The sequence below is a fragment of the Zalophus californianus genome, chromosome 10, assembly GCF_009762305.2.
Source record: "Zalophus californianus isolate mZalCal1 chromosome 10, mZalCal1.pri.v2, whole genome shotgun sequence".
Classification (NCBI taxonomy): domain Eukaryota; kingdom Metazoa; phylum Chordata; class Mammalia; order Carnivora; family Otariidae; genus Zalophus; species Zalophus californianus.
This window is the reverse complement of record NC_045604.1, coordinates 83,521,417-83,531,540: the sequence shown is the minus strand read 5'-3', so window position 1 is coordinate 83,531,540 and position 10,124 is coordinate 83,521,417. Positions and strand designations below refer to the sequence as shown.

Here is a 10,124-nt window from a genome sequence, read left to right as displayed (position 1 = left end):
AACGTGGGGCTCGATCCCAGGGTCCTGGGATCATGACCTGAGCCGAAGGCAGATGCTTAACTGACTACACCACCCAGGCACCCCTAGTACTGTTAATTATATTCACATTATTGTGCAACAGATTTTTAGAACTTTTTCATCTTGCGAAACTGAAACTCTATACCCACCAAACACTAATTCCCCCTCTCCACAGCACTTGGAAACTACCTTTCTTCTTTCTGTTTCTCTGATTTTCCCTACTTTAGATACTTCAGATGAGTGGAATCATACAGTATTTGTCCTTTTGTGATTAGCTTATTTCATTTGGCATAATGTTCTTAAGGCTCAACTATGTTGTGTCATGTGACAAAGCCCCCCCCCCCTTAAGGGCTGCATAATATTCCATTGTATGTATATACCATACTTTATCCATTCATCTGTTGATGGACATTTGGGTTGCTTCTATCTCTTAGCTATTGTGAATAATGCTGCAGTGGACATGAGTGTGCAAATATCTTTTAGACTTCCTGCCTTGTGTTCTTTTGAGTTTATACCCAGAAGCAGGATTGTTGGATCGTATAGTATCTGTTAACTTTTCAAGATACATTCGTACTAAATGGTTGCTTCATTTTATTTCCTATGACCAGGGCTCCTGGTTTCCAATTTTTCTGGAATTTTGCCACCACTGTTCTGTTCTTTTGATGGTGGCTGTCCTAATTAGGTGTAGGGTGATATAGGATGAGGATATTTAAAGATAACATTAAGTAAATAATAGTGAAGGTACTACACAGACAGGGCAAAACTGAAGGTGCACCAATGCATGGAGTTTGAGAAACCCTCAATCAGACAGCCTCTACAGGTGCTCAAAGTATGCTCCATAAACAGTACTCATCTGAGAACCAGTTTTATTTGTCTCTGACCAGATAATACATAAATTGAGAGTACATGTTAAAAACTTTTCTAGCACTTTGACTTTGATGCAACATCTAAGTGCATGATCATTATTCTCATAATTCATTTGTATTGTATGTTATGAAAGTATTGGCTCACAGTGGATTGGGAAACAAACAAAACTGGCTCTCAACTACCGATAGTTTAAGAAGCTCTGCTCTAAAGTCTGTTTCAACCTTGACATTGTAACCACTTCACTTATTTTGAGCTCAGTTTTTCCGCCTGTAAAATGGGGATGAGAAAGGAAGATGGCTGTCCTGACGGTGATCAATGGGTAGCTACCTGGGTGTAGCAGCCAGGCTGTGGTGTACCCTACTTGGGCAATTTCACAGGACCACGGATGGGAAGACTTCCTGTCCTCAGTAATGAAATGAAACAGAAATAAGAACACCCTGTAATCACATCTGAGCACAAAAGTGAGAGCACCTTGCAAACCAGGGCAACAACAAACATTCTGTCCTTCCACGTAACATGAGTGCTACCGCGTCTGTACCCACTGAGAGCTGTAGCCCCCCTCTGTTTCCTGACTCCTAGATAAAAGTGGTTAAGATACCCAATCATGGATTTACTGCTGCTTTCTGACAGCATGGAGTCTAGAGCCAACCCAAATCCTACGACAGGCTCCCCCAACACTCTGAGCTACACCACCGTTCCCTGTGCCGTGTGGTCTTCCTTGTTGCAACATGTCACTACACCCAACTTTACAGACATGTTCCCGATGGCTGGAGCACGTGGACAGGGATGATAGTAACAATAACAGGTGGCTAAAGATCAAATGAGTTAATGCACGCAGAGTGCTTAGAACAGTACCTGGCTGCAAGTGAGGCTTATATCACTGTTCGCTGCCATTAGTATGATTATGATTACCATTACTGTCTCTGTGTTTCTTGTAGTGATTGGTACTGCCTCCTGCCATAGAAGGACCCCCATTGTATTCATGGTTTGGTTTGGTATGAATGGTGTATTAGTTTCCTATTGCTGTGTAACAAACTGACCCAACTTTAACAAACATTGATGATCTCACAAGTGCTGTGTATCAGGAATCCAGGAGCAGGTTAGCTGGGTATCTCTGGCCCATAAGGTGGCAGCCAAGCTGTTGTCCCAGGCTGCAGCCTCATCAAGGTGCCCTTAGGGTGGAATCTGCTTTGAAGCTCATTCACCTGGAGGCCTCAGTTCCTCCTCAGGCGGACTTCTCCATTGGCTGCCTGAATGTCCTCAAAACATGGCAAGTGAGTGAGCGATTGCACTGAGGGAGTGATTGAGGAGAGGGAGTATGCACCTAAATTATGTTTATTACAAGGATCGACCCTGGTACCACAGGGAGGGAGAGACTCTACACTGGGGTGTGAATATCAGGAGGTGGGGATCATTGGGGGCCATCTTCAAGGCTGACCACTACAGTGGCCTCATTATTCCTCCAAATGCACCCCCAACTTTTTCCTCTGGGTTTCAACTGTAATTCAGCACTAGAAGGCATCTCCATCTTCTCTGAATGGCACTTGAGAGACAAACAAGAAATGGATGTGAGGCCGCAGTGGGGCAGGGCCTGCAGGTTTGAGAAGGAGAGGGTTTTATTCCGTCACTTGACAACTGTCATGGCCTCTCCAGGGACAGGCTCCTGGACAGTTGGCAGTCAGTGGCACTTCCAGAGAGGAAGGAGATTCTCTCCCCCTTCTTCCCCTCCCTGCAGCAAGAGCCCTGCCTCTCTGACTGACAGTGACAGATTATCTGATCACAACATGGACCCAGGACCGCACTGTGATTGGCCGGTCAGAACCATCTTGGGGTCGGAGAATTCTTGTCCCAGAGAAACAATTATAAGGTGTTTTAAGAACAATGAGCTGATGCTACTCACAACTGGCAGTTCTTGTTTATGAGAAGTAATAATTTGCCTCAGGTGTAGAGGAAAGGCAGGGAAGGCTCAGTGAGTTTATTTTGAGGGGATGCTCTGTGCACAGGGTCGGGCTCTGGACAAAAAAGGGGTGAGTGTAAGCAATTGGGCTAGGGGGTCTCTGACTCCATTTGGAGCTGGGGGAGCATCATGGGTGGCCCCAAGCCACAGTTTGTCTCCTTCTGTGCCCCTGGGAGTGCCTTCTGCTACCCAAATGGTCAGAAGTGGGGTGACTTGTGATTGTGGAAAGGCCCAGGTGTTCTGAGCAGATTAATCCAAAGCAGCAGGTGTCCTGCATTTGAGCTAGCCCCTGTGAGGGGCCAGGGGGCCCCCGTATGAAGTGTTTGTGCAATGGCATGCAGTGCCCACAGCCTTCAGGTAGACTCTTGCTACTCAGTGTGTGGTCCTTGGGCTTACAGCATCAGCATCACCTGGGAGCGTGTGAGAAATGCAGAGTCTCTGGCCCTGCCCAGGCCCTACTGAACCAGAATCTGCATTTTGACAAGATGATTCATGTGCACAACAAAGTCCAAGAGCCCTTCTCTGAACAAGGTGAAAACCAGAGGGGTGACCCTTTGACTTCCTCCTCCTAGATGGAGGTTCCCAACCTTGGCAGCACCTTTGAATTCCCTGGGGAGCTTTTTAAAATTTTTTTATTATGTTCAGTTAGCCACTGTGTAGTACATCATTAGGTTTTGATACAGTGTTCAGTGATTCATTAGTTGCGAATAACACGTGCCCTCCTTAATATCTGTCACCCGGTACCCCATCCCCCAACCCCCTTCCCCTCTGAAACCCCTGGGTTTGTTTCTCCCTGGGGAGCTTTTAAAAAATCCCTCTGCCATGGACATCCCCCCAAACTTTTGAAGTCAGGATCTGAAGTCACGCCTGGATGCAGGTACCAGAATGCCCCACAGCTGCCCAGATGATTCCAGTGGGCAGCCGGGCTGGTAGCACTGCCCTAGACTGGGCATGTCCTCGGGAGCCCAGGCACGTGATGGTCCAGTGAGCCTTCTGGTCCAGGAGAGGATGGAGAGTGTCTCACCTGTCCTTGTGGGAGCCATGGGAGCATGTCTGGGTCTCCCTCCTGTCCTCTTTCTCACTCTTTGTAATGTCTGTGGGAACCTTCTCTGGAGAAATCCACTTCCCCCCAGGATGTTAGTCTTGCCTGGCTAACCACACTTGCTCTGCTCAAAGGAAAGAGGCAGGGGTATCAACAGGGTGTTTCAGCTTCAAGCAGAAGAAACCTACGCTGGTAAACTTAAAGAGGGAATGATTTGGAAGCAACGAGAGGAATAATAATGACAACCGCCTACTTTTGTTGAGGGTTTACTATGCACCCGGCATCATCCTAAACCCTGAAGGTATTCTAACTCTTTCAAGTCTCCAACAACTGTATGGAATCCGTATTATTATTATCATCATCATCATCATTCCCAGTTTATCAGGGAGGAAACTGAGTCCCAGTAGAGTTTGCATGATTTTTCTATAGTTACGTAACTAGACACAAACCCGGGATTGAAACCGTTACTCTGGTTCCACAGCATTTACAAGTTGTAGTGCGTCCCTCAGCGGTATGAAACATGCCTCTTCCAGATTAGGCACGTACGCCATGTCTTTATGACACTAACCCAATACGTCATTCCAACACTTTGATTCCCTGGTGTCCAGTGATGCGATTCAATTCTCATACGAGCTGCCAGTAGTTAGCAATGACCCCACAGGTTAATGTCCCCACTTCAACCACAGAGTCCCAGGTTACCTGCACTTCTGACTGGCCAACTATAAATTCAGGAGTTCCCATGACCTCCCCACCCCCTTCCCCACCACCTTTAGGTCCAGTCATTTCCTAGAAGGACTCAAAGAACGCAGCAAAGTGCTATCCTGACTCTTATAATTTATCATAAAGGATACAGATGAACAGCCAGATGAAGAGGGATATAGGGCAAGGTCTGGGGGGTCCTGAGTGCAGGAGCCTCTGTTCCTGTGAAAATGGAGCATACCGCCCTTCTGGCATGCGGGTGTGTTCACCAACTGGGAAGTCCCCCAAACCGTATTGTTTAGGGTTTTTTCCAATCAAGATTCCACGACATGGGCATGATTGGCCATTGGTGATTGAACTCAATCACCAACTCCCTCCCCTTCCTGGAAGTCAGGGGTGGGGCTGAAAGTTTCAACTCTAATCAGGTGCTCAGTCTTTCTGGAGACCATCGCTCACCATGAAGCTATCTAGGGGCCCCACCATGAGTCACCTCATTAGCATAAATTCAGATATGGTTATAGGGGCTTGTTATGAATAACAAAAGACACTCCCACCACTCAGGGAATTCCAAGGGTTTTAGGAGCTCTGTGCCAGGAAGCAGGACAAAGATCAATAGATTCCTTTCACAATACCACAGCATGAGAGGTGGAGACAAGACACTGGGAGGGTCAGGGGTTCCAGGTAGTAGGGGTTTATCATCTCCCTCATCATGATACTGGGAGCAGAGAACCCAACTGTTCTCATCCTTTTTACCTCTCTGCTTGAGACTCAGATTCCAGGATGGAGCACAGGTCCTTCCTTTTGCTCTCCTTTTGTTGACTGCAGTCATGACCAATGGCCTTCACTGGGGAGAAAAGGAAAGGGGAATGCCAAAGGGGCAGCATGAGGGTGACAGAACCGTTCTATGGCTTCATTAGGGTGCTGGACACCCAAAGAACCGTACACCACCCAGAGTAAATTTTACTGTATGCAAACTAAAAAAAAAGTTAAAAGCCTCAAAATTGTAAATGGTCACCGCTGTAAAAAGGGGATGTTGGAATGAATGCCAGGCAGTCAAAAAGCTGATGAACGTTGGTTACAGACGGAGCTCCTTTGTTATACATGGGTTTGTGTTTCTCTGGTGATTTTCAACAAGGATGTGGGGTTTCTATTAGATTTTACATTGCCCCCCTCCTTCAATTTTTACTAGGTTGTTGCTTGCTATGTCAGGGTGTTTTTAAAAAATTTTTTTTATTAATATATAATGTATTATTTGTTTCAGGGGTACAGGTCTGTTATTCATCAGTCTTATACAATTCACAGCGCTCACCGTAGCACATACCCTCTCCAGTGTCCATCACCCAGCCACCCCATCCCTCCCACCCCCTCTACTCCAGCAACCCTCAGTTTGTTTCCTGAGATTAAGAGTCTCTTATGGTTTGTCTCCCTTTCTGGTTTCGTCTTGTTTCATTTTCCCCTCCCTTCCGCTGTGATCCTCTGTCTTGTTTCCTCAAAGTCCTCATATCAGTGAGGTCATATGATACTTCTCTTTCTCTGATTGACCTATTTTGCTTAGCATAATACCCTCTAGTTCCATCCACGTCATTGCAAATGGCAAGATTTCATTTTTTTGATGGCTGCATAATATTCCATTGTGTATGTGTGTATGTATATATATATATATATATATATATATATATATATATATATATATAGCACATCTTCTTTATCCATTCATCTGTTGATGGACATCTAGGCTCTAGGCTCTTCCATAGTTTTGCTAGTGTGGACGTTGCTGCTATAAACATTGGGGTGCATGTGCCCCTTTGGAGCCCTACATTTGTATCTTTGGGGTAAATAGCCAGTAGTGCAATTGCTGGGTCGTAGGGTAGCTCTATTTTCAACTTTTTGAGGACCTTCCATCCTGTTTTCCAGAGTGGCTGCACCAGCTTGCATTCCCACCAACAGTGTAGGAGGGTTCCCCTTTCTTGTCAGAGTGTTTTGGCTTGTGAGGGCAGGCACACATCCTGGGAAGACAGTTGTGGTGGGCCTTCTAGAACACTTCTGTGGCTGAACGGATCAAGGATTCTGTCCCAGTCCTGGACTGGACACATCAGAGTGACATGATGTGATGGTGAGTCATAGACTTTTGAGGCACACCTAGCTGGCCTGAAAACCAGGCCCTCCCACTCACCAGCTGTGCCACACTGGGCAAGACACCATTCCCCCTGAGAACAGCAACATCTGCCTGGCCTGCCCTGTAGAGTTCTTGCAAAGGGGCGAGAGGATTGAGACAGGTAATGTGCTCAGCATGGGGCTTGCCACATTACAGTAAGTGCTGAGCAAAAGCGAGCTATATCATTCTTATGTTGACCAATTATTTTATTTTATAAGATTTGAAAGATATGCTCTGTGATGTCAGGAGGGAGTGAGGATGGGAAATTTGATGATTTTAGGAGTTTAAGGAAGAAATTCCTGGAAGAGTTTGGTGATGATGTCAGCAAATCTGCAGATCTGTATGAGGTTTCCATGGGTTTCTTCACTCAGTTCCAGGCTTCCCTGGTGGGCAGTAAATCTGGAAGACAGTAAATCTGGAAGTCAGTAATCCCCAGGGCTAAGATGAGGGTACCACAGGATGTTTGCAAAACAGTTCACTATTTCAGGGGAACACTGTCGACACTGCCTTAAAAAAAACAATCAACTGATCAATCAACCACATGACCTCAGGTAAATAATGATTCCTAAAATGAGAGAATGGGTCCTTTTTCCCCTCTAAGTCAAGAACTAATTGAAAAATAGGTATAGGCCCTTGATAGTCATCCAAATAAGACACTTGATAGTAATTAAAATAAGAGCTTTGTTCTGGTGCATCAACTTTGGAGAACACATAAAAAAAAACCCTATAGTAACAAATTGTGCTGTGCTATGAAGAAAAAGTATGGTGACAACCCAGAACAAATCTGGATTAGACATGGGAGCCAGGGAAATAACATTTAAGGTCTGATCTAAAAGAGTACCTGAAGGTGAGATCATTCCAGCTGAGGGATCGGCATATACAAAGGTCCGTGGCAAGATGGAGAGCAGCTGTTTGAGAAACCAAAAGAATGTCAGTGTAGCTGGAAGGTAGTGAGTGAGGGAAAGCCGGTAAGGCCCACATTACACTGGGCCTATGGGACCCAATAACGATTGTTCATTTTGTCCCAAGATCAAAAGGTTTTAAGCAGGAGAGTGATATCAGTAGTTCCGCAGAAGCTTGGTCTGGCCACAGTGTGGAGAATCAATCAGATCTCTCCTTTTTGGAAAGCACTGTATCATGACCCTCCCTCTGCAAGTCTGCCTTCCTGCTTATAGGCGCTTTGGTTTGTGAGATGAAAAAGAGGAACAGCCTGGTGGCAGGAGAGGGGTGGTTAGTAGCTCCGAGTACTAGGAAGACTGAGCATTTGCGAGCCAAGTGGAGAACGGGTGTAATTAAGAGGAAAAGGTACAAAGACGTGTCTTGGTTCCTTTTGCCAGTAATGATTATACCACACATTCTTGCTTTAATATCAACTTGGAAAAGTATATTGGTCCCCAGTTTGAGTTCTTAGCCCACGGGTGGTACAAGAATGTGAGAAGCAAATACCCTTCTCTGGGAGATAAAAATCCAGTGGACTTTTTATGTTATGTTTCTGGTCCCTTGACATGAATTGGCTTTATCTAGCTGTCAGATGAAGCCCCAGTTGCAGCCATTAATTTGGAGTGGGCTTGGCTGATGGGTGAAGGTATTATTTTGTAGCTTAAAACCTCAACAGTTATGTCCTTCCTCCTCCAAAGTGGTGATTAGACCCAGATAGATGTGACCCTTGCCAGCTGAGTTGTGCTCAATACTGTTGAGTTGTGCTGGGGAAGGCTCCTCATTTAGAGACAAAATGATGATGAAATTTTTATAGGATGAAAGTCCTACCTTGTGTATAGAAAAAGCGTATGGAGAGGGTAGAGCTGTGTTCTACTTATGAGTCATTCATCCAACAAGTATTTATTGAGCACTGTCCTGGACATTACTGGTTGCTCTTCCTCCAGGGAATTGTGCTCAGCTGATGGTGCTCAGAAATGCCTGGGAGATTATGCTTGCACCCCCTCTGAGGACGGCCCACTGCCAGTAGAGAGGGCATCCAAAATGGTGGCCCCATGCTGCAAGTTGAATAACTCTGTGATGTCATTCATGTGCCAGAACTCCCTGTGGAATCAGAATGAAGCTAGGCTTCTGATGAATCCATATCCATTCACCCTCTTCTGCTCTCCGATCTCCCTTCCCTCCCTCCCTTTCTCCTGAGAATACCCCCTTAATAAAATCAGGGTATAAGAATCCCTGTTTGAGGCTTTGCTTCTTGGGGACCTGATCTAGGACAAGCCCCCACTGTGTGCCACGCACTGTGTCTGTGATGGTCAAAGCCTCTGCCCGATGGCAGCTCAGTACCTTCTAGGGAGTCTGATTTTCCATACCTTAGTCTCTGTAATTTTGAGAGGTCTCTTAAGCTCTGCCAGCTCCAAATTTCTCATCTGTCAGATGGTGGTAACAGCACTTGCCTTGCCCGAAAGGACCAAGTAACAGCAGCTCAAGGATGGTTTTAGTTCTCTCTGAAGTCTGTCAGCTTCCCTTCCCTGTAACTGCTTCTAGACAGGAGTCCTGCCTTCTACTTTCAGATAGGTTGCTGCTCCTATATATAGAAATTCTGGATCCTTCACTGGGTTTTTAGAACCATAGATGGAGAGAATATTGGATTTCTTTTTGCTGTATTCTACCTACATGTTTGTTGAATGAATGAATGATAGTATAATTAATAGCAGCACTATCATTAAAGCCCCACATATCTAGCCCATTACTATGTACCAGACACTGAGATAAGCACTTCATTGCTTCTTCTTATAGTGAAGGAAATAGAAGCATTGAAATACTAAGAAATACTGAATATGAGAGCAATTTGAAAAACTACATAAGGGGGACTGCCTGGGGGGCTCAGTAGGTTAAGCGTCTACCTTTGGCTCAGATCGGGATCCCAGGGTCATGGGATTGAGCCCCACACTCAGAGGGGAGTCTGCTTCTCCCTCTCCCTCTGCCCCTCCCCCCTGCTTATGCACACACACACTCTCTCCCTCAAGTAAATAAAATATTAAAAAAAAACTATGTAAAACACATATATAAGAGGTAAAATGTTAAAGGAGTAGGCTTTGGATGGACAGATTAAGCCACATCACTGACTTTTCTCAAGAAAATTGCTGGAAGGAATTTTTGTTTAAATGTTTTTCTATAATTTGTTCCTTTGTTCATTTCATCTGTGGACAACTCCTTTAACCCATGTTCAAAGTCATGGAGGTTGTTTTTGAAACTTTAAACCAAACACTTGCAGATGATTCCCCTCAGGATGGAAAAAAGGCAGCAAGCAATAAAAAAAGAAAATCATGACCACCTGCTGGTAGAGTTTTGTTTTGTTTTGTTTTTTTAAAGATTTTATTTATTTGAGACAGAGAGAGCGAGCAGGGTGAGGGGCAGAGGGAGAAGGAGAGAGATAATCCCAAGAGACT

The 10,124-nt window shown here is 45.2% G+C and overlaps 1 long non-coding RNA gene across 1 annotated transcript; it reads right to left on the bottom strand.

Moving 5' to 3' along the window:
• Positions 1 to 6,937: 6,937 nt before the first annotated feature.
• On the bottom strand, positions 6,938 to 8,714 carry LOC113933735. The gene is made up of 3 exons (XR_003523434.1): positions 8,506 to 8,714; positions 7,580 to 7,646; positions 6,938 to 7,137 (listed from the first exon to the last, which is right to left on the bottom strand). It is a non-coding gene; the product is annotated as an uncharacterized LOC113933735 (long non-coding RNA).
• Positions 8,715 to 10,124: the final 1,410 nt, after the last annotated feature.